This window comes from Momordica charantia, assembly GCF_013281855.1.
Source record: "Momordica charantia cultivar OHB3-1 chromosome 4 unlocalized genomic scaffold, Mcharantia_2.0 BLBB01000004.1, whole genome shotgun sequence".
In the NCBI taxonomy this organism is placed as follows: domain Eukaryota; kingdom Viridiplantae; phylum Streptophyta; class Magnoliopsida; order Cucurbitales; family Cucurbitaceae; genus Momordica; species Momordica charantia.
The window spans coordinates 15696635-15723182 of NW_028275162.1; the positions used below are offsets into that span (position 1 = coordinate 15696635).

The 26548-nt window shown below is 37.0% G+C and overlaps 1 long non-coding RNA gene across 9 annotated transcripts; it reads left to right on the plus strand.

The window, feature by feature from the left end:
* Nucleotides 1-22215: 22215 nt before the first annotated feature.
* LOC111015198 (uncharacterized) lies at nt 22216-25894 on the plus strand. 9 transcript variants are annotated; one of them, XR_015790378.1, is made up of 5 exons: nt 22217-22596; nt 23065-24305; nt 24433-24549; nt 24729-24819; nt 25680-25894. It is a non-coding gene; the product is annotated as an uncharacterized LOC111015198 (long non-coding RNA). The 9 variants fall into 9 exon arrangements; XR_015790376.1 differs by having other exon boundaries at nt 22220-22596; nt 23065-23219; nt 24236-24305; nt 24433-24819; XR_002601987.2 differs by having other exon boundaries at nt 23065-24549; nt 25674-25894.
* Nucleotides 25895-26548: the final 654 nt, after the last annotated feature.

Genomic DNA, 26548 nt, shown 5'->3' on the forward strand with positions numbered 1-26548 from the left:
GAGTTTGCTGGTTGAACCATTTTCGCTCGCGTATTGGTTTAAAAGGATTGTGATGACTTAGATTGTCGTTCCCACAGATGGCGCCAAATGTTTATGCAAGGATATGCACAACAGTGTATTTCAGATTGCAGCTCGAACTCGGCCTACGGACCGATCTGAATTCTTGGGCGGACCTGCACAAAAAGGTGAGCACTCCGACGATCAAGTCAGTATAGGTCGAATTCCCAGTTTAGTTCGAGGTCAGAAATCATCGTACCTGATCGTGGAGTGAAGTCCTCTACTTATGGGTGGTAGTCCCGCTAATCTCGCAACGGTTACACCCGGTAATCTCGAGACCGTCGGTTACACCCGGTAATCTCGGGACCGTCGGTTATACCCGATAATCACGCCGCTGACAGTAGCTCACATCGGCCCCCACCGAGCTTCCCGGTAGGTCGGACCTCGGCCAGGTTCACCTCGGCCCTCATACTTAGCATCTGTCAACGCTAGTGGTGGTGATCTCGGCGGTCCGAGCTGAGGCATGACTCATGGTCACCTTGGGACACCAATGGCTGTCCTCCACGTGTGCAGGGTATTCTTTCCCCCAAACATAGCATTTTTTCCCAAATAGTTTTAGACATTGTCGTCTTTTTCCATTTTTTAAATATAGTCTTCCAAATTGTCTCGTATAACTTTATTATTTGTGAAATTTAACATTTATTAATGGTGAGAGACTAAATTGAAAAATGCTATAATATAAAAAAATTGAATTGAAAAAATACTCTAGCACTAGGACTAAAACATACATTTAGCTAAACTGTATAGTGTATAACATACATTTAGCCAAAAATGTATAGTGTATTTACTTTTTAATGTATAGTGTATTTACTTTTTAAAAAAGAATAATAATGACAAAATTGAATGATGAAAATTTTATAATTGTAGGGGTAATTGCTCAAATGAAAAGTTAGGGGTAAGATTGTATCTATTTCTATAGTTCATGATTGTTTTTCCAATTCTCCCGCAAACTTTTCTAACAATTTTAAGAATTACAAAATACATCTTTATCTGGTTCCTATTTTTATAATTACAAAATAATAAAAATTGCATCTCTCTCAAGAAAATAAACAAATAAATTGAAAATAAAAATATATTATAATATTATAATAAAATAACGTACGATTTACGTACAAAATCAAATAGCTTAAAGTTATGTAATATTATATACAATATTCTCGAATTGTTGAACAACATAAAATAAATAAATGGAAAAGAACTGGTAAAAGAAAAAAAAAACATTATAAAATAATATCTAATAGAAAGTGGTGGAGGGCGCACGCGCCGCCGTAGCATGTTGAGGACTGCAAAAACACGCGCCATAAAGAATAAATTAATCCAATTATTTATTTATTTCTTTTCTAACAAATAAATCATGGGATATTATGATCAGGCTAGTGCCTAGTGGTGAAATTACATTTATCTTCTGGATAGTGTCAGGTTGGTTCCAGGCTTTGGATTGATGACAAGTGGCACGTTCGTCATTTCCATTGTAATTAACGATTCGTCTGATCGTTTAATCAAAAGTCTTCAGTTTGTCGAAAATAAGATAAGAAAAAAGTCAAAGTCTTCGGACCAATCATAGATGGAGAATAATATATTTTTTCCATAGGTTGGAAAAGACCCAAATATTGATTTCATTATTATTATTTTTTTCAAATTATAAAATACGGAGATGGGTGTTGACGTAAATGTTTTAATTAGTTGATTTATGTTTTTTGATGTACAAATATTGAACATGAAAAGGATAATATTAGTTACAACGTGTATAATTTAAAATCTTGGATATTTAATTTTAATTTATTTATAATTTTTTAAAAGTCGATTGATATTTTTTAGTTAAGTCACTAAATATTAAAATAGTGGTGGTATGTGATTTAAAACCAATAATTTTTATGAGTTTGCTAATAGATAACAACATTTTAAAGGGGTCAAGGTTTTATGATAGCGAACAATTTAAGGTTAAGAAATTAAGTTCCTACCTATATGTCATATGAAATGAGTAGATTTTCTATTTTTATTGGTTAGTACCATTTATTTCATCAAATTAAAGCACAAAATACTTTTAATCCAATTAGTAAAAGTGTATTTTGCTATTATACTATTATTTTGTCAATTAATTTTGTTTTTTAGTGACGATAAAGACTTAACTGGAAAAAAAATCGATACATTAGAAGTGAAATTAAAATTTTTAGAAAAATCAGTGAACAAAATATATAATTTTTTTTATAACTCGAAATCGATGTCGTGTAGCTTTGCTACTTGGGTTCCTATAATAAGAGGTGTCAACAGCCACCCAACACTATAATCAACGTTGCGTGACTCGTCCTCAAAGAATGAAAGTATTGGTTAAATATATTAGCATTCAAAATAATAACATTGGTGACTTTAAAATAAGAATAATAGTTTATTTTGAATTTATAAAGATAAAAGATAATTTTAAGTGAATAAATATTAAAATAAAATAATATATTTATTTTTCAAATTAGCGCTATTCACAATAACAAAATAAGTTTTATTGTATTTTGAACTTACTAAAATAAAATCTATATTAAAAAAGATATTTAAAATTTAATTAGACACAGTCAAAATAAAAAATATAGAGGTGTGATATTCATTTTGAACTAACATAATATAAATATATATTGTTTTACTTTTAGTACAGTGAATTTAAAAGAGCTAAGGAATGTATTTTATTTTTAAGGTAATCAAATGAAAATAACCAAAAGTATATATATATATATATATATATATATATATATAAAGTAATTTTATCATTACTTAATAAAATTATAAGATTATGAAATAAAATAAAAATAAAAGAAATAAACAATATATAATTGTAATCTTAATCAATTTTATTTTAAAAAATTATTCATAACATAATATAACTTAAATTTTAAATTTTAGAATTGACATAAACCAATATTAATTGAAAAATTATTAAAGTCTAACTCTAATTGTAACTTTGATAAATAAAAAAAAGCCTAACATAAATCAAATTCCAATCCACACAACTGCAAACTTAATAACTATGCACCTTTAACATACCACAACACAGACTCCAGACTAATAAACTTTGCAACTTGAACATAGATTAAAGACTACTTAACATCCGAAATTTAATCCTCATATTTAACAACTTTAGGTTTAACAACTTGTCCCTTTATGATTCAAACAGAAGAACATTTAGCATCCATTATGATTTAAACTTACCCAAAATCTCATTGAAACAAACAAAGCTAGGTTTGAATTCCACCTCAACTGTACTAATATTATTAAAAAACAATAATATATTATAAAATTTTAAGAACAATAAAAAAAAAAGAATAAGAAATATGCTTTCATGTATATTATCATATATAATTATTTATTCATATCATGTCAAATTCAAATTAAGCACCATTAATCTTGAATAAATAAAGTTCTTTTAAAAAATATTTAAACAAGGTATTGAAATTAAAATGTTTATATTAATTTCGTTGTGTCCCTGTTTTCTTTCTCATTTAACTTTTTAATATTTTATTTTAGTGTTTAAATATTATAAAAGAATATTAGTTATCATTGTTAGTTTTTTTAGTTATCATTTCACAAATTTTGAAAATGTTTTGAAAACCTAGATTTAACTTACCACGTGAAATTTAAATATTTTGTGATTAGTGTTTGTATTAAGTAATTTTTAGAAAAAATAACTAGATTGAAAATAGTTTTTATACCAAATTTAAGGATTGTGAAAGTTTAGAGAACAAATAAAATACGTAAATAAAACAATATTAAAACTTTTGGACCAAAACATTTTTTCACTGGGATATAACGGTTCAACACAAGATTTAAACCGGATTGAAGTTATATGATTTAAAAGATAATTAATATCTTAGTAAAGTTTATCTTTTTCAAAATTTTATGAGATATTTACATATAAATGATACAAAATAAATATATATTCCTAGAAAGTTTGAAATCTATGAAAATAACATGATTCAAATTAAATTCAAATATAATATTAAATACACCATGAAAAGTCATATTTATGATATATTTAAAAAATGAACTTATGAAATTTTTTTAAAATACATATTAAAAAGTGAAACTTCTAATTTTTTTTTTATTTATGAAATGTATTTTGAAATCATCTCATGGTTCAAAATTTATGCACGTAAGATTTCTTTTGCAGGGATGATTCTTAAAAATTGATGTAATTTTTTTTAAAGGATTTTTTAATTCATATTTTTCTTATTTGATTTTAGTTTGGAAGATTAGTCAAAATGAAGATTTCTAGAATTGTTTTCGATGAATTTTCGCTCGCTTTTAGCTAATTTTCGTGTCATTTTCTCTATAAAAATTTCATATTTATTTCATTTGGATTCTAAATCTCAAATATTCTATTTTACTAACCTCAACACATTTAATTGTTTTGTATAGGTCAGAAGCTGCATATAAAAATACAATTAATTTATACTTTATTATTAATTTTCGATTAATCATTTTGGCAAGGCAATAAAAAACTTACTTTTTATTAAAAAAAGATTTAACGATAAAAATTAAAATAATTCTTTAAAGTAAAATTTAACTGAAATAAAATATTTAAAAGTTAAAAGAATTAAAATGGTTAGAAAAACATTTTTGTTCTTCGTACTTTCACTAAAGTAACGATTGAGTCCCTAAACTTTGATTTGTAACGATTTAGTCTCTGTACTTCCACTAAAGTAATAATTTAGTTTCCAAATTTTATTTTGTAACATGTTTGGTCTCTCGTTGGTTTATTAATCTATATATATTAAAAAAAAACTTAACAAAAAAATTCAAACTTTAAATTACAAGGACCAAATTGTTACATATTAAAGTTCAAAGACTAAACTGTTACAAATTTGAAAGTACATAAACTAGATCGATACACAGTAAAGTTCAGTGACTAAATCGTTATTTTAGTTAAAGTACATGACCAAAAGTATTTTTTAACCTTAAAACTCAAAAACCAATCTATCTTAACGTAAACAAATAGTTGAAATTATCAAAAACCAATCTATAACTAAAAGATGGGTAAACAAATAGTTGAAATTATCAATGGTATTCCCTTGATTAAAGAAACTATCAATGATATTATTAAATAAGCATAAACATATTTATTTGTTAAAATCGTTGAACAAGATATCACTAGAAAAATATTCTTCAAAATTTTGAACAAATTAAAGAATATGGAGTCGTTTTCCTCTAGAAGCAAAAGAATTGATGGATGTTTTAAGTGTAATAAATTTCTTATTTTATTGAATACAATTTAAAAAATGAGATTACTTAAATCACAATTATTCAGCTATTCAACATAGGAGAAAAAAATAGTAGCTAAGTCACCAAATTATATTATTTTAATTTTGGTTGATTCTATTAATGATAATAATATTGGGAAGGGCGTTTACTACACTGTTATAAGGAATGCTTAAGTTTGGATTGGTCGAACAATGAATTCAGATTCAAAGTAGAATATATTATATATGAGGAATTCTTAACGTGAATAATTTATAAATGATTGAGATAGTTATATTAATAAGTAAATGTAAACATAATTCAATTGATAACTATGATCCTGAGTTCAATGATAATAGATACCTCATTTTGATCGGGAGGTCATACGTTTGAATCTTCCACCTTCACGTCTTATATCGATTTTTTTTTCCTTATAATGTTGGTTTAAATCTCTCCCTCAAGTTATAATATTTTTACAAAAGATAAATTCAATTCAATTGAATTTTTATAAAACAAATATATGGTTAAATTACTAGTTTAGCCCCAAACTTTGAAAGTTGCGTTCTAATAGGTTCATTAGTTTAGTCTCAAACTTCGAGAGTTGCATCCTAATAGGTTCATTAATTTTAAAAAGTGTCTGATATGCTTCTAAACTTTCAACGTTTTGTTAATAAATTCTTCAACTTTAAAAATATCTAATAATTCTTTAAATTTTCAATTTTATGTGTCTAACAGGCACCCGACCTATTTGAAATGCAAAGTTCATTTTATTACAACTAGTATAGTTAAGCAATCTAAAAAGACCTCATTCTTTTGCTAAAACGAACATAGTTCAACGACAATTGGCATATACTTCTAATCATTAAGTTGTGAGTTCGATCTCCCATCCCACATAATCTATTAGAAAAAAGACCTCATTTTTTTAGCTTACTTGTTGGTGTCATTTAAGCTAAAATTCAGCAACACATAAGAGAAAAAAGCTGACTCGGATCCATCCCGTTTCTAAAGTTTGAGAAACGTTTCTAGCCAAGTTGTGGAAACTACAAAAATTAGTTTTATTCTTGTCCATTTAATTTTTTTTTTATTTCTTTGTCTATTGGCTTTAGCTTAAATAATACATCTTCTACTCTATTGATTAGAATTGAATTTCGATCCGGTCGTCGTGCATTACGCCTAAATTGCCACGGCCTCCTTTACTGTCGAGGTTCGTTCACAATGATAAGCAAAACACAAATTTTTTGTTTTATCTCACCCGACGTGGCATGAATCACCGAACCATTCTTAAACAAAAAGTATATTTTTCTTTTTTTAATTTAAAATATTTTGAAATTTTATTCTTTATTCAAAAGATATTATGTTTTCTTAAATATTTTTTAAATTAAAAATATTTTGAAACTTTATTATTTATTTAAAGCTAATAATTTATACTTTTATATGAAAGAAATTTATATTACAAAATAGATTTCCCTTAATGAATTATATTTTTGAGTATATCTACTCGATTTTATTTTAACTAAAGTCAATTTGAGTTAAGACATTTATCTCCGGTCAAGAGGTCATGATTTCAAATTCCTTCCCCTCTAAGATGTTCTACTAAATAGAAATAAAAATAAAAACAAGAAATAGGAAATATTTATCAAAAATATTTTTGTTTATATATATATATATTATTTTTTTTTCAAGAAACAAGAAATATAAATGGTTACAAAATCGTATTATTGTTTCTACTTCTAAAAATGTTAGACACAAGAAAGAAATAGGAAACGAAAAACGGAAAATAAGAAACAAGAATGTTGCCATACAGACTCTAAGTAACTAAGGGTGCGTTCGATTGGTGATCAAAAAATAAAAATCTAAAAATAAGGAATTTAATGAAAAAACAGAATTGTATTATTTGTTTTCAGAAATGTGTTTGGTAGCACATTTTGTAACTGAAACTCAATTTTAAAAAAAATTGTTCAACTTGTATTTAACAATATATTTGTAAACTAGTAACAGTTATTTAGTTTAATCTAAAATAATATTAATTAATTTATTAATATTTTTGTTATGAATTTTGTATAATTATTATTTTATAATGTTATATAATTTATAATATATTATATTCTACGTGATTTTAAAGTGGCCGCATACGTGCCTCTGTAGACAACATGGTGAATCCTCGGCAACTTCTCATCCAAGCTATGAGATTCTCTCTCATATTCTTTGGATGAACCTATGGTTCTTCTGACAGTCTGCTCTTACAAGACACCCATTTGCACAAATGAAGCAAAAGTCCTCTGGATTTTGTTCGGGTCATGCTTTGATCCATTTGGTTGGAAAGAAACTGTAAGATCTTTCAAGGAAAAACTATCAATCAACAGACTTTTTAATCTATAGCGTCATTGGTTGTATCATGGTGCAAAAGTTCTCCTACGTTTCAACGCTATAGTTTTGTCTCTATTTTAATCATCTGGAGAGCTTTTTTGTAACTCCTTTGGTTTGTAATGTTTTTTCCCTTTATATATCTTTCTCATTTCATTTAATGAAATCGTTTCTCATTCTAATTTTTTTTAACAAAATGAATATGAGTGTATCACATGAAATAATATATTTATCTAAAGTTTTATCCTTTTTAGTGTAATTTTACATCTTAAAATTTCAAATTCAAGATCCAAAAACATAAAAATGTTGTTTTAAGAATTTTCACTATTTAGATCACAGAATCCGAAAACAATTTTCAAAACCAAAATTTTAAACACTGCCAAACACATATTCATGGACTCATTGAATCTGAAAATAAGAAACAAAATCTGGATTGTCAACGAAACAGGTCATAAACTACTCCATAAAAGTAAATTATGAGGATAGCAGTGTAAAAGCGACAAGAAAATAACAAAAAGTAGGAAAGAAAGAATCACTAGTAGAAAAGTGGTCTTCCATGACAGTTGTGAATAGTAAAAAAGTTTGGAGGAAAAAAAAACTGTCATAAATGATGGGGGCGCGTTTTTGGCGGGAAAAAAATATTATTTTTCGGATTTTGTAAGTTTTATCACAGTTAAAAACTGTCACGAAAATTGAATTTTCAATGACAGTGAAAAACTGTCATGAAATGGTGAACGAGCGATTTTGGCAGGAAAAAACGACAATTTACGAAAATTTTTATGCTTTTATGACATTTTATAATTGTCAAGAAAAATAAAAAAAAATTCAAGTATTCCATGACAATTACCTAGACCATCTTGAGAATGTATGACATACAAAAACAAATGATTTTGAGCGCGTTTCATTTCTGTCGAAAAAACTGCAGCTTTGTTAACGATATTAATTATTTCGGGATTATTCGGTCGTATCGAGTATAGATTTATGCTTAATAGTTTCCTCAAATACTCCATGAAACAAGTAGAAAATGATATTTGGTATAGTGGTATGCTTGTCCTGCGTAATTATGCCCTTCCTCTCTTTGGTCCCGAGTTTGAGCCCTATGAATTTAAATTATTTTTTCAACCCTCTATTAATATATTTTTATAAATATAATATAGGTTAATTCTAGTTTCACCAAGCATTTCGTAAATAAAATATTCATATTTAAATTATATTTTTTTTATTGGAATGAAAGGTAGTCAACTTAATCGAATGCTTAGTAATTATTTTGGGTTTAAATTGGAACTAATTAGGTTTGTTGGAGACTATTTATCACCGGCCACGTGTCGACAAAAGAAAGGTATTGTTATTTAAGAATATCTTTGATCATGATACTCAATGCAAGTCTCTTCAGGTCGGAATGTTTTGATGAGCTAAACTGTTCATTATGTTTTATCGATCGACCTAGAAGGTTAGAGCCGACCTACGTGAAGATGTCCGTAGGTGTTTATGCAAAGGTCTGCACAACGACACTTTACGAACCTAGCTCGAACCCGGTCTCCGGTTTGACCTGAACACAAGAGTGGACCTGCACAAGAGAGTAAACACTCCGACGCTCAAGTCAGTATAGGTCGGACTCCGTATTTAGTTCGAGGTGAGATTCGATACACGAGCGTGAAATGAGGCCCTCTATTTATAGGTGGGAGATCCGACAGTACACACGACCGACGGTTACATGTTTTTTCTCATGTCGGACCTGTCGGGTTTCGAGTAGATCGAACCCCAATCAGATCGGACTTCGGCATGTATACTTAGCCTGTTCCCAATGGGTGAACCCGACCTCTTCGGCAGGTTCGAGGTGGACCTGGGACACTTAATCCTTGAACACCAGTAAGCATCCTCCACGTGTCCGAGGTATTTTTACCCCCAAACATTGTCCCCCTCTCTGTCAGGTTCGATCTCGACCTGACAGAGAAGTTTATCCGACTTGATTTTGGACACGTGGCGACTTCTAATTCGTAGAGAGAATATGACCGTTGTGGAAGACGTTACGATCTGCCAGGCTGTCGGAGTACTTAAGTATTCCGTCGTTACGGATCTCGAGATGATCCTAGCCGCTTGTTCATTACACGTGTACGGTGCAGAGGTTTTTCTGATTAGTTATAAATAGTTCCGAGACTTCAGGTCGAACCTTACGTTTCCTGAATTTCTGGAGTTCGAACTGAAACCAGCTCGAACCTTCCATAGGTCAGTCATTCTTGTTTTACTCTTTTCAAATATGGTAGTTTTCATGTCTTCCCCTTATAATAGTGATAGTTTAGGTAGCGCAGGTCGGACTATAAGCAGTTCGCCCCCTAAACTAAATGATTCTGGGGAGGACTTAGCTTTTAAGTTAGAGTCCGAGCTTCAAGAGATAGAGAACTTCAGGTTTTCTGATGATGGGGAGGATAGTGACACTTCCACCTCGGGCCAGGGTTTAGAATACCCTTCTAAAATGCCCGAGCACTATCTCGGACCCCTCCGTAGGGGGTTTAAAATTCCAAACGACATCCTCCTTAGGATTCCGGAGGAAGGGGAAAGAGCTGACAATCCTCCAGGGGGATGGGTCACTCTTCACTTAAAAATGTTTGAGTACGGCCTCAGACTTCCTCTTCACCCCTTTGCCCAGAAGTTCCTAAATCGAACTGATCTGGCTCCTACTCAAGTGGCCCCCAATGGGTGGGCTGTCATTTTTGCCCTGGCCATTCTTTTTTGGTTGCGAGCTCGAGATGAGGACGAAGCCGAGCTACTAAATGTTGACCAGCTTCTTGGGTGCTTTGAGGCCAAGAGGATAGCCAAGAAGCCAGGTCGGTATTATATGTGCACAAGGAAAGACGCAAGTGGTATAGTCAAGGGGCCGACCTCCATCAAATGATGGGTAGTGAAGTGGTTCTTTGCCTCTAGGGAATGGCTGGCAAAGGACGAATTCGGTCGTCCCTTCTTTGACGTGCCTGTTAGGTTTGGGAACCTAGGTATGAGGTCGTTATGTTCACTTCTTGCATCTTTAAATCTCTCCGTTCCAACTTTATAGTATCTAACTTGAATTCTTCTCGGCCTTGTGCAGTATCAATCAAACCGATTCCTGAGCTCGCTCAAGCCACCTTCGACACCCTCAAGCACTATAAAGATCACTTCCCAAGGGGCCGGAAAATCGGGACCTTGGTAACTGACAAACTGCTCCTTGAATCAGGGTTGTTAGACTACAACCCCTTGGTGCGTCCGGTTGAAGCTTCAAGGCCAAACTCCGAACTCGGTAAGTCGAGCTCGACCTTACTTCAATTATTTTAATTTTTGTTTCTGACTTTTTGTTTTACTTGCCTTGCAGCAATGGTGTGTGGATTCTCCAGCAACGTGAAACGTAAATCCAAGGGCCGTGCACACGCCCTAAAGGCTGTTCGGAATACGGAGCCAACGATCCCCGTCGGGGCTCAGCCTGTGGCTCAAGACACTGCTGGGCCATCTTCCGAAGTCTCAACTCCGGTGGTCGAGTTGGAATCTGCTGGGGAGCACTCCAGAGAGAAGCACCCAAGGGATGAGTCGGAGGCGCTGGACGTGTCTCCTCTGAACGAGGTGAGGGGAGAGTCCCCTTTGAAGAAGAGAAAGAAGAAGAAGAAGACTACCTCCTCCTCGGAGGTTGGAACTCGTGGGCCCCTACCCGCGAGTCACGTCGAATTGGTGGACGACCTCGAAGCTCGGATTGGGGGGACGTCTGATGTAAAGATGCAGTTCAGAATTGAACCATCAAGCTCCAGGGTGAAGGACCAGGTGTCCCGCATCTCGGCTGCATGCTTGGACCTCTGTCTGAGGAGAGCGTCCAAGTTTATAAGCGATCCAGGGTCCGTGCTGCAAAGGACCATTGACCACGTCGTCGAGGTAAGACCTACTCCTACACTGTGTTTTATTTTTCCCAACCTGTGGCATAGTCTAACCTTTGTTCGCTCTCTGTGTATTGCAGGCGTTCACCGCTTCCATCCATTCAGCAATTATGATCAAGGCCGAACTGGATGGAAGAGAAGCTTTGGCAGCAAAAGAGAGGGAGAACTCCTCTGCTGCCTTAGGCCACCATGCTGAAGGGCGAACTACTGAAGGCCCGGAGCGAGGTGGATATCTTGAAGGCTGAGGTGGAAGCCAAGGCCGAGCTACTAAAGAGGGAGGATGAGAGGCATAAGACCCACCTCCGAGCTGCCCACGCTATCACTAAAGGGCTGGAAAAGGAGAAGTTCCAACTCCTAAAGGAGAAGGACGAAATACTCCAGGCCCTCGAGACGAAGGGCGCTGTGATAGGGCGCCTCACTGCCGACCTCAAGGTGGAGAAAGAACGCCTCACCAACGGAGTTCTTTTGGAGGAAGCGTTCAGGCAGCACCCTGACTTTGATGGCTTTGCTAAGGATTTTAGCGACGCAGGCTTCAAATTTCTGATGAAAGGCATTGCAGCTGATATGCCCCACCTCCAGATCGACCTCGGCGATCTGAAGAAGAGGTATGCTGAGAAATGGGCCTCCGGTCCTGACGGTACTCCTAGCCCCCAGTCCCTAGTGGACAAGTACGCCAGGGAGCTGGACTCTGACTACTCCGACACGGAGGATGAAGACGCTCCAAGTCAAGAGCCCGCTGATGTTGGGACCACGCAAGATGAAGTCCCTTCACAACAGGGCGGATCTCACGAGATGAACCTTCTGGGCTCCCAGGGCGAACTGTCCTCCCACCTCGGAAGTAGCTGAGGCTTCCCCTCTTTTTTTTTTTTTTGTAAGTCGCAGGGCAGAGCTATGATTACGCTTGTTTACATGCGTAAAAAGAAGGTTTTAGATGCTGTTTTTACTATGTTTTAACTTTGTTTCGGACTTTTTCTCGGTCGTTTGAGTTCCAATTCATGCAAAATTCATATATGATGGTTTATGGTTGACTTATATTGTATTTATGACATTTTAGGACCATTTCGGAGTGCAAATTAATCAAAAGAAGCAAAAAGACGGAAAAACCTTCATTGGAGGCGCTAGGCGCCTGGTAGGCTGCAGAAATCCTGGTTTTCTTCCATCTTTGCCCTTAATGAAACGCGTCTTCCAATGCGTTTTGGTGGTTCCAACTGATGCATACGTGTAGAAGAAGTGTTCCACTATCAGTTTGAGCATGATTTGGTCAGTCAAAGGAGTTGGAAATGGGTGATCCACCAACGTTTTAGGACCTACCTAACCAATTCTGCACAACTATAAATTCCAGCAGCTTCTCCACCAAATTCATCAAGCCTTGCTTCTTTCTCTTGATCATTCTTAGTGTTTCTTTGTTGCTTTCTAAGTACTTTTGAGTTGCTTTCATTAGTTGCTTTTAGTTTTTAAATCCCGAGCACTTTACATTCCTTTATTGAGCTTTGTTTTGTTTCTGTTGTTACTTAGTTATTTTCTACCTATTCAAATTTATAAAAATCCAGCACTTAGCTTATCTTTACTTTGCCTTTACTTTATTTTTAGTTAAGAGAATTGTGTTTTTGGAGGAAAGAGCACGTGACACTCCCCCTTGCTTGAAAGAGAAGGGCGAAGCTCTCAATCCCGAGCAAAACTCTCCGTTAGTTAACTTTTGTTTTTCACACATGCATTTCAATTTCAACCATTTTACTTGCTGTATTTTCTTCAATATGTCTTTCTAAATTCCCGTCTCTAGCCCGGTTATGGATAGTTAGCCTTTTATTTCTAAAAAGGGTTGCTAAGAAGTAGTGTTTTTGCTTTCCACTCATTGCTCAACATGTTTTTCCAAAAAGTTAGGATTTAGAGAAGGTCACTGTAATTGTTAACAAGTCAATACTGAAAACGTTGCTTATTTACATTGTTGAGTGGTTAAATCGAGGAGAGGAGCGCCTTAGACATAAGGGTTCCGGTTAAGTAGCCTAGTCATAGGACCTTAACCTGAGGTTGCGACTATTTCCATCCTAAAACTAAGATATCTCTCATAATAGACATATTAGGGAATGTATTAGGACTTTGAACTTACTTAGACATAAGTCAAGTGAAAAGCGTAGTCATTGGTTCCTAAAGTAAAATGCATATCGTCCTTAGCGTATCCTTGATTCTTTGTTGGCTAACTTGAAGTAATTCGAGCTAGGTTTTACCGTTATAAGACCAAATCCCAAATCCAAAACCATTATTTGTGACCATTTCCCATTTTACAAGAATCACTCATTTCAACGTTCACTATTCATTAAAACTTTAGAGTTTGGAAATTATTTAGAAGTCCTTGAGGATCGATACTTGGATACTCCATCCATTTTATATTACTCTGATAGGTGTGCGCTTGCATCTATAGAATTGTTACCACGCTTAGTGCGTGCGTTCAGCATAACCTCAGTGGTGTGCGCTTGCATCTATAGAATTGTTACCACGCTTAGTGCGTGCGTTCAGCATAACCTCAGTCAAGTTTTTGGCGCCGTTGCCGGGGCTTTTAGTTTTTATTTTTGTGAATTGTTGTTGGGTGCAATTTCCATCCACCGTTTTTGTTCTATATTTTTGGTCGTTTATCTCACAAGGGTAAGTTAAAGTGCATGAGCACAAGATCTTTTCTTCTACCCCTTGACCCTGAGATTGAGCGGACCTTCGAAAAACTCGAAAGGAGCAAAGACTTCGAAAACAACTAGGAAAGCAAAAAGAGAGAGAAGGTGAAATCAGTCCTGAAAGTGAGGTAGAGAGTACGAGCACATCAATGGCAGATATTCCACCTCCTGATCCGGTTGATCCACCTGCTGTTAACGGTAATATGAGGGATCACGCAAGAAATAATGAATTCAACCATATCCAGATGGCGGACAACAGAGACGTGGCAATGCGAGAATATGCCGCCATGGCTTTTCAGAACTTTGATTCAGGGATAGTCAATCCTATTCCAGCCCACGCAAACTTTGAGCTTAAACCAATGATGTTCCAAATGTTGCAGACAATTAGACATTTTGGATGGCAGGAACATGAGGATCCACATGATCATCTAAAATCATTCATTCAAATTGCAAATGCATTTCGATTACCTGGTATAACAGACAATGCTCTTAGACTAACACTTTTTCCATTTTCTTTGAAGGACCAAGCTAGAGCATGGCTCAATGCATTTCCACCGGGATCCATCACCACATGGGGGTCGTTAGTGGAGAAGTTCTTAACAAAATTCTTCCCACCTACTCGCCACGCTGATATCAGAGAGTAGATCATCTCCTTTAGACAGTATGATCGTGAACCTGTTCACGAGGCCTTGGCTCTATCCTTCAATCAATGAATTCTTCATTCCTTCTGCTTCTGTGCATCTAGCTCTGTCTCTTTCCATTATTCTTTCCTTAAGCTTTGAACTTGCTTTTGCAACTCTGAACTATTATATGAATAATTTTACCTTGCACCTCCAATTCGTGTGTTTAAAAGATTGAGTGTGGAATAAACTCTTTTCGCATCGCACCTTTTACTTATGTTCAAATGATTGAATTTTGATTCGCAATTGATTTTGATTTTAACATCGCACCTCGAGCCCATGGGTTTTGAGGATTGAATTTAATCAATTTTTTCACTTATAAACCGTAAGTTTTATGGGAGTCCATGACCCCCATTTAATTTCTGATCGAACTCGGAGTCACGAAATTAAATAACTGTTTATCAACAATTCAGCTCCTCCCATTGAAAATTTTTACAAGTCCGTTCTAGGACCATTTTAACATTTCAAGGGTAATAGCGCTTTAGGTGTTCCGCGTTCCATGGATGCACAAGCACACTTCCTTCCAGATCGGCCAACATGTACGTTCCAGGTCGGACTATGCCTTTAACTTCGAACGGTCCCTCCCAACTTGGGTCAAGGGTGCCCACATGACTCTGAATCTTCCTTAAGACCAAATGTCCAACTTGAAAGCTTCGAGGTCGAACTCTAGTGTTGTAATGTCTGGTCATTCTGTTCTGATACTCTGCTAAGCGTAGCTGAGCCATTTCCCTTTTTCCTTCCAGTAGGTCGAGGTTGAGGAGCAGTTCGGCCTCGTTTCTAAGCGGTTCGTACTGCTCTATTCTGTCGGTTGGCATGCCGATCTCAACTGGAACCACACTTCCGAGCCAAAGGCTAGTGAGAACGGAGTCTCGCCAGTTGACTCTCTTGGGGTAGTCCGATATGACCATAACACTTCGGGTAGCTCCTCGGCCCATCTTCCCCTTCTGGAGTCCAACCTCAGTTTGAGCCCCCGTTTTATAATTTTGTTTATTGCCTCAACTTGCCCATTTGCTTTCAGATGTGCAGGGGATGAACTGAGATGACTTATGCCTAGCTTTGTGCAGAAGTCCTTAAACTTTGAATTATCGAATTGTTTTCCATTGTCTGTCAGAATAGCATTTGGTATACCGAAACGACATACAATGTTCGTCCATACGAACGATGTGACTCTGGACTCTGTGATATGAGTGAGCGCCTCGGCCTTGGCCCACTTGGTGAAATAGTCCACAGTAACAACGACGAACTTGGTTTGTCCCTTGCCCAGGAGAAAAGGACCTATGATGTCAATTCCTCATTGTGCAAATGGCCATGGGGCCGAGATGAGGGTGAGTAGCTCGGGAGGCTGATGGATAATATTCGCAAAGCGCTGGCAATTGTCACAGGTTTTCACAAACTGCTTTGCATCCTGCTCGATGGTGGGCCAATAATACCCCTGTCGAACCACTTTGGCCGATAACGACCTAGCGCCAGAGTGGTTTCCACATACTCCTTCATGGATTTCCCTAAGGATGTAAAGACCTTCTTCAGGAGTTACACACTTAAGCAGAGGCAGAGAGAAGCCACGTCGGTACAATGCTCCATCTCGGGAGTATGAACCGAGCTGCTTTTTGCGCCATCTTCTTTTGCTCCTTCGAGTCTTGCGGCAGAATTCCTTTGATGAACTCCACGATTGGGTCCATCCATGAGGGTGCTGGAGTGTCAACCTCCATCACATCTGGCTCCAAGATTGAGGGATTGTCCAAAATCTCGACCAAGACTGATCTGGCCAGGTCAGTCTCCTATGCTGATGCCGACTTAGCTAAAGCATATGCATTGGAATTTTCTGATCTTGGAACTTGATTCACCTCGTAAGTCTCGAATTGGGCGAGGTGCGATCTGACCTTGCTTAGATATTTTTCCATTCGGGGGTCTTTTGTTTGATACTCCTCTCTAATCTGGTTTACGACCAACTGGGAGTCACTAAAGACCTTGATGTGGACGGCCCCCAACCCTTTGGCAATGCGTAGGCCTGCTAAAAGTGCTTCATACTCGGCCTCATTGTTTGAAGTCCAAAAGTTTAACCGCAGAGCATACTCGAATCGCTCGCCTCCTGGTACGAGCAAGAGGATTCCTGCCCCGCACCCCCTCTCATTGGAAGATCCATCAACGTAGATCGTCCACAGGAGGTCGGACTCGGTCGACAGAGATAGTGGGGTGAGCTCCGCGATGAAGGCTGCCACTGCTTGCCCTTTTAACGCAGTCTGGGGTTCGAATTGGATGTCGTATTCACTCAACTCCATTGCCCACTTCATCAGGCGTCCTGATGTTTCTGGCTTATGGAAGATGTTCTTCAGGGGAAAGTTGGTAAGCACCAGAACAGTGTATGCTTGGAGTACGGCCTAAGTCTTCTGGCCGAGGTGACTAGGGTGAGGGCCAGTTTCTCCATTTTAGGATACCTGGTCTCGGCTTCGGTCATGGCTTTGCTCTTGTAATAAATGAGACTCTGGCGTACTCCCTCTTACTTGATTAGGGCCGATCTGACGGTGCTGTCGGACACTGCCAGGTACAAGTGGAGCTTGTCTCTTGGCAATGGCTTGACAAGTAGAGGTGTCGAGCAGAGATAGTTTTTCAATTGTTCCAATGCTTGCTCGCACTCTGTCGTCCATTCGAAAGGCCCTTTTTTCTCAAGACTTTGAAGAAAGGAAGGCACTTATCTGTTGACCGTGAGACAAACCTGTTCAAAGCTGCAATCCTTCCATTGAGGCACTGAAGCTATTTCAGGGTTTTGGGCGCTTCCATCTCTAGCACGGCCTTTATCTTCTCTGAGTTGGCTTCAATCCCACGATTGTTTACCATAAAACCAAGGAACTTCCCCGAGGAGACCCCAAAGGCGCACTTGGTCGGATTAAGCTTCATTTGGTACTTTCGCAGCACTTCAAAAGCTTCAGTCAGATCGGAAAGATGCGACTTTGACTTCTTGCTCTTGACAAGCATGTCGTCCACATATACTTCTATATTCCGACCGATCTGCTTGGCGAACATTTTGTTCACCATCCTTTGGTAGGTCGCACCCGCATTCTTCAGGCCAAAAGGCATTACCTTGTAGCAGTACAGACCTTAGTCTGTTATGAACGCGGTATGATCTTGGTCTGACACATGCATTTTGATTTGGTTGTATCCGGAGTAGACATCCATGAAGGTGAGCAGCTCGTGCCCAGCCGTTGCATCCACGAGCTGGTCGATCCTCGGCAGGGGGAAGCAGTCCTTTAGGCATGCTTTATTTAATTTTGTAAAATCTACACACATTCTCCACTTCCCGTTGGATTTTTTAACTAATACAACATTAGAGAGCCACTCGGGATACCGAATTTCTCTTATATATTTAGCTTTTAATAGTTTGTTAATCTCCTCAACAATTACATCACTCCTTTCCTTATTTACAGATCTTCTTTTCTATTTTACAAGTCGGAATGATGGGTCTATGTTGAGGCGATGCACCATGATCTTTGGGTCGATGCCGGGCATGTCCTCGTGAGACCACGCAAAGACGTCCGAGTTGGACCTAAGGAAGTTGATCAGCTCCTCCCTAGCAGTGGCCCCCAACTTGGTTTCTATGCTTACTCGTTTATCAAGGCTAAGCAAAGGAACAAGCTCGAGTTCTTCTGTTGGTGCTGCGAATTTCCTTTTACCTGGTTTCGGTAGGTCGGCCTCGGGCTCCAGCAACTTGTCCCAGTTGGCTTGTTCTTCCAGGGCGCATACTGATGACCCTTTTAGCGTGGAGGCATAGCATTCCCTTAAAGTTTTCTACTCTCCCCGAACCGTGCCCACTCCATTAGGAGTCGAGTATTTCAAGACTTGATGAAGCGTTGAGGGAACAACCCGGAATGAGTGGATGATGGGTCTCCCGAAGATGGCATTGTAGGCCGATCTGCCGTCAATCACCACGAACTCGGCCATCTGAGTTACTTGTGTACTATTTTGCACAATCGTAACCGGTAAGTCGACACACCCTTCTGGAGAGACCGATTCTCCAGAGAATCCAACCAAAGGTGTTGGACTCTTCTACAACTGAGACTTGGTCCATCCCAAGGCCAGATACGTAGGGAGGGACAAAATGTTGGCAGACGCGCCTCCATCTACCAATACTCTTCTGACCAGGACATGATCGATAAGGGGGCGATCACAAGTGCATCGTTATGGGGTAGATGGACCCCCTCCAGATCGGCATCGTCGAAGGTAATGGAACAAGTCGATTTCTGCTCCCTGACGATGCATACCTCGCGCCTGGCCTCGCGAGCTAGCTCTTTCCTTTTGTTTCCAGACTGGCCCCTACTAGGGCCCCCGAAAATATTGTTGATGATCGCAGGTCGATCATCTCGACGAAGTGGCGTCCTTGAACGCTTTTTCTCTTCTTTCTTCTCCACTGAGTTGGACCTTGGTTTTCCAACAAATTTTTTGAAGTAGCCATCTTGAATGAGGTCTTCAATTTGGCGCTTCAATTCCCAGCAATTTGATGTATTATGGCCGTGATTGCGATGAAAACGACAATATTTATCCTTATTGCACTTTTCTGGGTCTCCTCGGAGCTTCTCAAGTCGCTTGAGGAGCTTTTTCATCTCACTTTCCTCGATGTTTGTAAGTATCTTAGAGATGGGGATGGTGGTTGGGGTATAACGCTCGTAAGGTCAGTTTCGACTAGGGCCGATGTTAGATCTACGATACTCAGTTCATCCGCCGGAAGAGGATGATCCCTTGTCCTTTGATTTGGAATCAACCTTCCTCTTCTATTGGTTTGTTTTCTTCTGGTCGATCTGCTTCTCAAGTCGACCAGTCTTTGTTCGGAGGAGTTCCTGGCCATCAATGACTTTCTTCGCCTTTTGTAAGACTTCGGTGTAGGTTGCCGGTGCCTCCTCTCCGAGCTTCACGGTGAGGGTCTCATCGGCCAGGTCGGTAAGGAAGTAACACATGGTCGAGTCATCGGAGCAGTGCGCAACCTTCAACTGCTCCTCCTGGAACCTTGTAACATACTCCCTCAGCGTCTCACCTTCCTTCTGCTGGATGGTGGCGAGGTGAGTCACTGTCTTTCTATCATAATGCCGAGAAGAGAATTGACTGATAAACTCTTTCCTCAGCTGTGAGTAGGTCGAGATCGACTTAGCCGGCAGTCTTCGATACCATAAGCGCGCGCTGCCGGTGAGTGCGATCTGGAAGGCGCAGCACTTGATTGCATCTGTTGCCGCCTGAAAATCCATGAGGCCTTCAAAGACCTCAACATAGTCTTTTGGGTCCTTAGACCCATCATAAGGCTTTATGGTGGGAGTTTTGAACTTCGGAGGGATTGGAGCCTCCAGGATGTCTGAAGTGAATGGCGATTCTCCAAGGTCGCCATCATCGAACGAATTTTCTTTTTTCTCGCACCTAGGCTTCAAGGTTTCAACCTGAGCATCAAACTTGCTCTTTAGCTGGTCGAACTCCTCCCTAGGGAGTTATTGGATTGTAGGAGGACTCGGCCTGCTGGTTGGAGCTTTTGTGCGAGCAGGACAGAGATCGTCCCTTTCTGAGGGACGAACTTCTCTTTCTATTGAGATGCTCGCGGAGATCACCCCTTTGATGAGTGTACTCTTCATCTTCATCTCCTCCAGGGCATTCTTCCTCGACTGGTCCGAGGTGAAGACCTCTGCGCTCGCGCACCTCGCCGCTTGCCACTCGGTCTTCAGATCGAGACCCAACACCTGTGGCTTGCACCATCTCGTTGTACATTTCTTCCATGGTGCGCATTTGAGTGCGCATTGCCTCAATTTCTTTCTGGAATGCATCGAAGTTTTCCCTTGTTGGAGCTGGGGCTGGTCCCCGGGTGGTTCTCTTCGAAGCTCCACCTCGGCCGCGATTGGCCTTGGATGGCTTTGGATGTGCTGGCGGCAGAATGGGCTAGGTGATGCGTGCCGACCTGCGGAGAGGCTCTGTCCCCAGGCCTTCATGAACCTGTCCCTCTACCACCTCTGCCCCGACCTCCCTTTGGTGGCCATCATTGGCCGCTAGAGCTCTTCGATCGGCTGTGTTGGTTGAGTTTGCTGGCTGAACCATTTTTGTTCGCGCTTTTAAATCGGGATGACTTAGATCGTTTTTCCCACAGACGATGCCAAATGTTTATGCAAAGGTCTGCACAACGACACTTTACGAACCTAGCTCTAACCCGATCTCCGATTCGACCTGAACACAAGAGTGGACCTGCACAAGAGAGTAAACACTCCGACGCTCAAGTCAGTGTAGGTCGGACTCCGTATTTAGTTCGAGGTGAGATTCGATACCTGAGCGTGAAATGAGGCCCTCTATTTATAGGTGGGGGATCCGACAGTACACATGACCGACGGTTACATGTTTTTTCTCATGTCGGACCTGTCGGGTTTCGAGTAGATCGAACCCCAATCAGATCGAACCTCGGCATGTATACTTAGCCTGTTCCCAATGGGTGAACCCGACCTCTTCGGCAGGTTCGAGGTGGACCTGGGACACTTAATCCTTGAACACCAGTAAGCGTCCTCCACATTCCGAGGTATTTTTACCCCCAAACAGCAGGAGTGTTGAATAACACATTAATTAAACAACACGTCGCGTTTTACAGGCGGTCGGATGACTGTTAAGCCATTGTCGGGAGTCTGTTGTTGGAGATCATCTCTATAAATAGAATTCAATTTTATTATTTATTAGGTGTGTATTTTTATTTTTTATTTTTTATTTTTGCAAGAATTCAATACTTTCTCTTATCCTCGTTTGCTAGCAAGAATGTTCAAGAAATGATTTTAAATTTCGTGATTTAAAGTCAGAGATATGATTGAAAATTCTTTATCTTGTTTGGAACAAAAATAATTTGAAATGAATATAATTAAATTTAATTGTTTGGATGTTCGTTGGATGATTGAGTTTGATTTTTTGGTTTACATAAATTAACTAGTTCAACTAAACCTAAATTTTTTTATTCAAATATGATTTTTACTACAACAAATTGTCGTTGCCTTTGTCGACGTATACTTTTCACTTTTTGAAATTCTCACATTTTCTGTAACACCTACGTTTTCTAGCTCATTTATTTTAAGGCTTATTTGTGCCATTGGATTTTTCCTCTAAACCGATATTTAATTTCATTAATTTTCTAATATCGAAGTTCTAATTTTGGGTTTTAAATTTAGTTAATCTTTTACATAAATTTTCCAAATTATTTTTAAAGAGCGTTCTTACTGGGAAATGATAATAGAACGTTGTTCTTTTTTTTATAAGACCTCATTACTTTGTGTTGCTATTTTAGTTTAATTGGACCAATTTCTTTTTGGTAAAATAAATAAAACAAAAAGAGAAAGGGAAAGAAAATAAAAAGGAAAAAAAAATGAAGGAAACCCTAGCCCCAATCTCTTTCCCCTTCCTTTCACGTGTAGTCCCATTCTTAAGAAGCTTCTCTTCCTCCATAGCAGTCTCATTCTTCTTCTTCTTCCTTCATAGTAGCTCCATTCTTCTTCATCATCGGCGGCGACTCCACGACAGTATTTCCCAGCGGACGACGATGCGAACGAACCCCATGGCGGCGTGACCCTCGGGCTGTAGCGTTTTCGATGGTGGTGCGACAACAACAAACGCTCAGATCTGGCGTTCTTCCTTCGATGGCACAGAAGTGCGTGCGGCTCCTTTTGGGAGTCGTTTAGTGGCAGTGCAGTACTGTGGATTGGAAGGAAGTTATTTCTGTTCTAGGTCATGAATTGTGATCTTTTACTCAGTTTTCTGTTCATTTTTTGTCCGATTTTGCTTGTAAATTACTGTTTGCTTTGAAAAAAAGTTCCTCGGAGGTTCGTGAAAATGCCGAGTTTTAATTGATTATTTTGTTGCTTTGATTTTACTTTTTAAGTTGTTTTCTGGTTCAGTGTGAGAGTTTAGATCGTTGAACGGCGACGAAAAGTTTTGGTCGGAATCGGCGGTGGATTTTTATGTTTCGTTTTGTTAGTAATATCGTGCATGATCTTATAGTCAAGATTTAAGAGTAACTTCAATTTTTTTTTTTGTATTTTTTTTTCTCCCTTGTTCGTGTTGTTCATTGTGGAGCGAAGGAGATTTTTTTGTATGTTATTGTTCAGTTTTCAAAAGTGAGAAAGAAAAAACTGTTTGTTTAATAATTATTATTAATTTTTAATTCTTACTGATTAATCTTCTTGTTCAAAGTAGGAATGAGCATCTAAACCCTGCAAAAAGGGGGAAAAAATTCAAAGATTCGAAGTTCAAAGTGATGGGAGAGAGAGAAGCCATAAGTGCATGCGGCTCCTTTAACAGCGGCAAGGAGCATTCGGTGGTAGGGTTGTTGCTTATTTGGTTAATCGATGGTAGGGTTGTTGCACTCTTATTAGATGTTGATCTGGAAAATTTATTTTTAGGCTGTGTTGCTTACTTTTACGATTTTTATTAATTGAAGAGATAAACAACATATTGTTGTTTATGGCAGACTGTCTGGGTAAATAATTTTTCTCCCCTTTCTACTATGAAATGTGCTACTTTGTAGTTCTGCCAAACCTGAGAAAATTATATTCCATGTCTCTTCAGTTGTGCCTTTTTTTTTTTTTAGTCACGTGATTGGTTGGATGTGTGGTAGAGAAGAGATTTCTATAAAGAATCAATGATGGTTACTAATTAGATTCGGCATCTAAGTTCAATTATTAAGCTTAATTAGTTTTCACCTAAAAGTTTAAGTTCAGGGATAAGTGGTCTGGAGGATCAGTTTAATGTCAATATTAAAGAAATAGGCTTTCATCAGTTTGAAAGTTACAATTACCATCTTTTTTGGAGGATTGCTCTCTCTAATAAAGTAGCTGTTAATCATGGTCATTGGAGGTATTATGCAGTATCAAAACTTCCCGGTGATCTTATCTTGTATTATGGACTCTCTATCTAGAAAACCACTTCAATGATTGGATTTTCATATAAGCTTTCAACATATTGTCATCCGAGTTAAGCAAATCAGATAAAGCCATGAGGATTGTTATCAGAACGAAATTCTATCTCTTTCTCCTCTTAGGTTAGGATTGTGAAAGATGGTAAAAATCTAATACAAATTTTTTATTTTATAATTGTAGAGAATGTTTAATTAGTTCTTGTGTCTTATCCAAAAAAGTTTAATTAGTTCTTGTGGTAGTTTTTCTAAATTGCGTTGTTTTGAAAGATTTGTGGTAGATTACTCACTTACATGGTTAGTCATGAACTTTTTGTCTTGAAGAGGTAAATAATAACATTTTGTATTTAAGTCTCTAGATTTAGGTTGCGTAGCTTAAGCTTTTAGGATTTTTAGCAATTAAAGTTATTCTGGAGTTTTTGATGACGACTAAAATTTCTTGTTTCGTTGTAGGTGATCACTTTCTGAAGATGATGATGATGAGGTTATTGAATAAAAAATTAAAGCTTTCTTGGATGAAAATGTATGGATTTTCAATTTGAGTCTTTGGATAAGTGACTATTTTGTCTTTCTAATCAACATTTTGTCTGCCCTTTTATTAAATGCACTTGTCGACTCTTACTTGTTCGGTTTGTTTTGCAATAATTTAGGCTTTTGAATTGAAGAAAATGCAGACAGACATACCTATATTTGCAATGCCTTAGGCTTGATCATCAGCTTTTCCAACTATATGGCCATGATGAAAAATATCATTAATACATTTTTTGGTACATTTTTATGTTATCCATTATATTTTAATGGATTTATAGTAACCATTATGTTTTTAAATTATGTATGATCATAAAATTATTTACACTGTTTGTTAGTGTTGTGTATATCCTTACGAATGAATTATCTTTCAACTGTGCTGTTTCTTTTCTAATTTTTGTCCCCCACTTCGATTCAGACGTTGAGTATATCCTTTACTGCATTGGGTCTTTGATGTGGCTTAGGAAGGATAAGCCGAATACTCTAATATCCATAATTTACATCACAAGGTATACAACCTCAAAATTAGAGAAATGGTCACTTATCATATTTACCTGTTTTTAACTATTTGAGCATTAAAATGCATTTAAAGTAAGTTATTCTAGTTAATTCAAAACTTATGATATAGTTACTTATTTAGATGAGCCTTACATCAAGTTTCAAATATATGTTGCGTTATATTTCTGAATTGATTTGTCATTTTGAAATAAAATGAAATGGCTTCAAATATGGAATTCCTGTAGGGCAAAATATAATTTTTTTAATGTTGATCAATTAGGAAGGATGTTTATTTGCTGATTTTGATAATGAAATCCTTCAGTCAATTGTAAAGGACTTTTCTAGTGACAAAACATATAGCAAACTAATTTCTATGCATATGCTGATTCTAGCCGCACAACATTTTTTTGTTATTCTTTTTGTTACATTTACTTCGTCATCGTTGCTTTTGATAGCAGTATAGCAAATATTCTCATTTTTTGTGTTTGTCAATCATCAGTTACCGTTGTAAGAAGAATATGACATTGATGTTTGTTTGACACTAGGGGTGATGTTTTTGCCTAATGTATTCCTATTGGTACTACTTTCTCTTCCATTAATACATATTTGTGTGGCTATCCTGTAGCAAAGATAGCCCATTAAGACTTAATGTTTATATGTGTCCTGCATATAATATAAAGTCTAGTTAGATAATTGTGTGGTTTAAAGTTTAGGTGGATAATTATGTTGCTATTCTGCAGTAAAGATAGTCAATTAAGACTTAGTGTTTATATTTGTGTCATTACGTAATGCATGTTGGAGTTAGAAAGAAAATGTGGGAGTTAATATTAATATATTTTTAATTGTTCGTTTTATTTTGTTGAAGGAGTAGCTTGCGGGAGCAACATTTTGAGAAAGGATAATGTATAGGGAAGAGTTTCGACGTATTTTCGACATGTACGAGGTTGATGTAATGTGAATATAGTTCGTTGGACATTCTCTTATTGTATTCATAGACTTATAGTATAACATTTGTATAAAATATCCTAATGTACAAATTTGATCCGACTTTGATCTTATTATATGCAACTTTGTTACATTTTATAATTTATAGATATAGATAATTTTTTTTGAAACGTGTACAGTGTTATTAAATGTATTTCATGGCTGTTATGAAGTTATCATATATAAACTTTTATTGATATTACAAACTTTTATTAAACACAAATTGTGACAAAAAAAAAAATTGTCACAATTAATCAATTGTCATATATAAAATTTTTGTGATAGTTAAAATTGTCAATATTGACCGTTAAAAATATCACTATAAAAGTTTTCGTGACAATTATAAATAGTCATTGGTACGTTTGTCTTGACGTTTATCAGCAGTCGTTAAAAAATATTTTATGTCAATTTTGAACTGTCGTTAAAAAACATTTCATGACAATTATAAACTGTCATAAAAAAATATTTCGTGACATTTATAAATTGTCGTCATTAAGTTTTTATTGACAGAAGAATAAAATTTTTCATTGTTTTAGTTACAGTTATAAACTGTAATTAAATGAGTTTTTGTGACATTTATTAATTGTGATGGAAGATCTATTCGTGACAAAGTATAATTGTAGTTGTAAATGCATTGATGACAGTTTTTCAAATTTGTCATCTTCTTGTCTTTCTTGATGCCTTAATAGATGAAAAAAAAAAAAAACTGTGATGAATTATGTTAATGACAGTTTTTAATTGTGAATGAAACTCAGA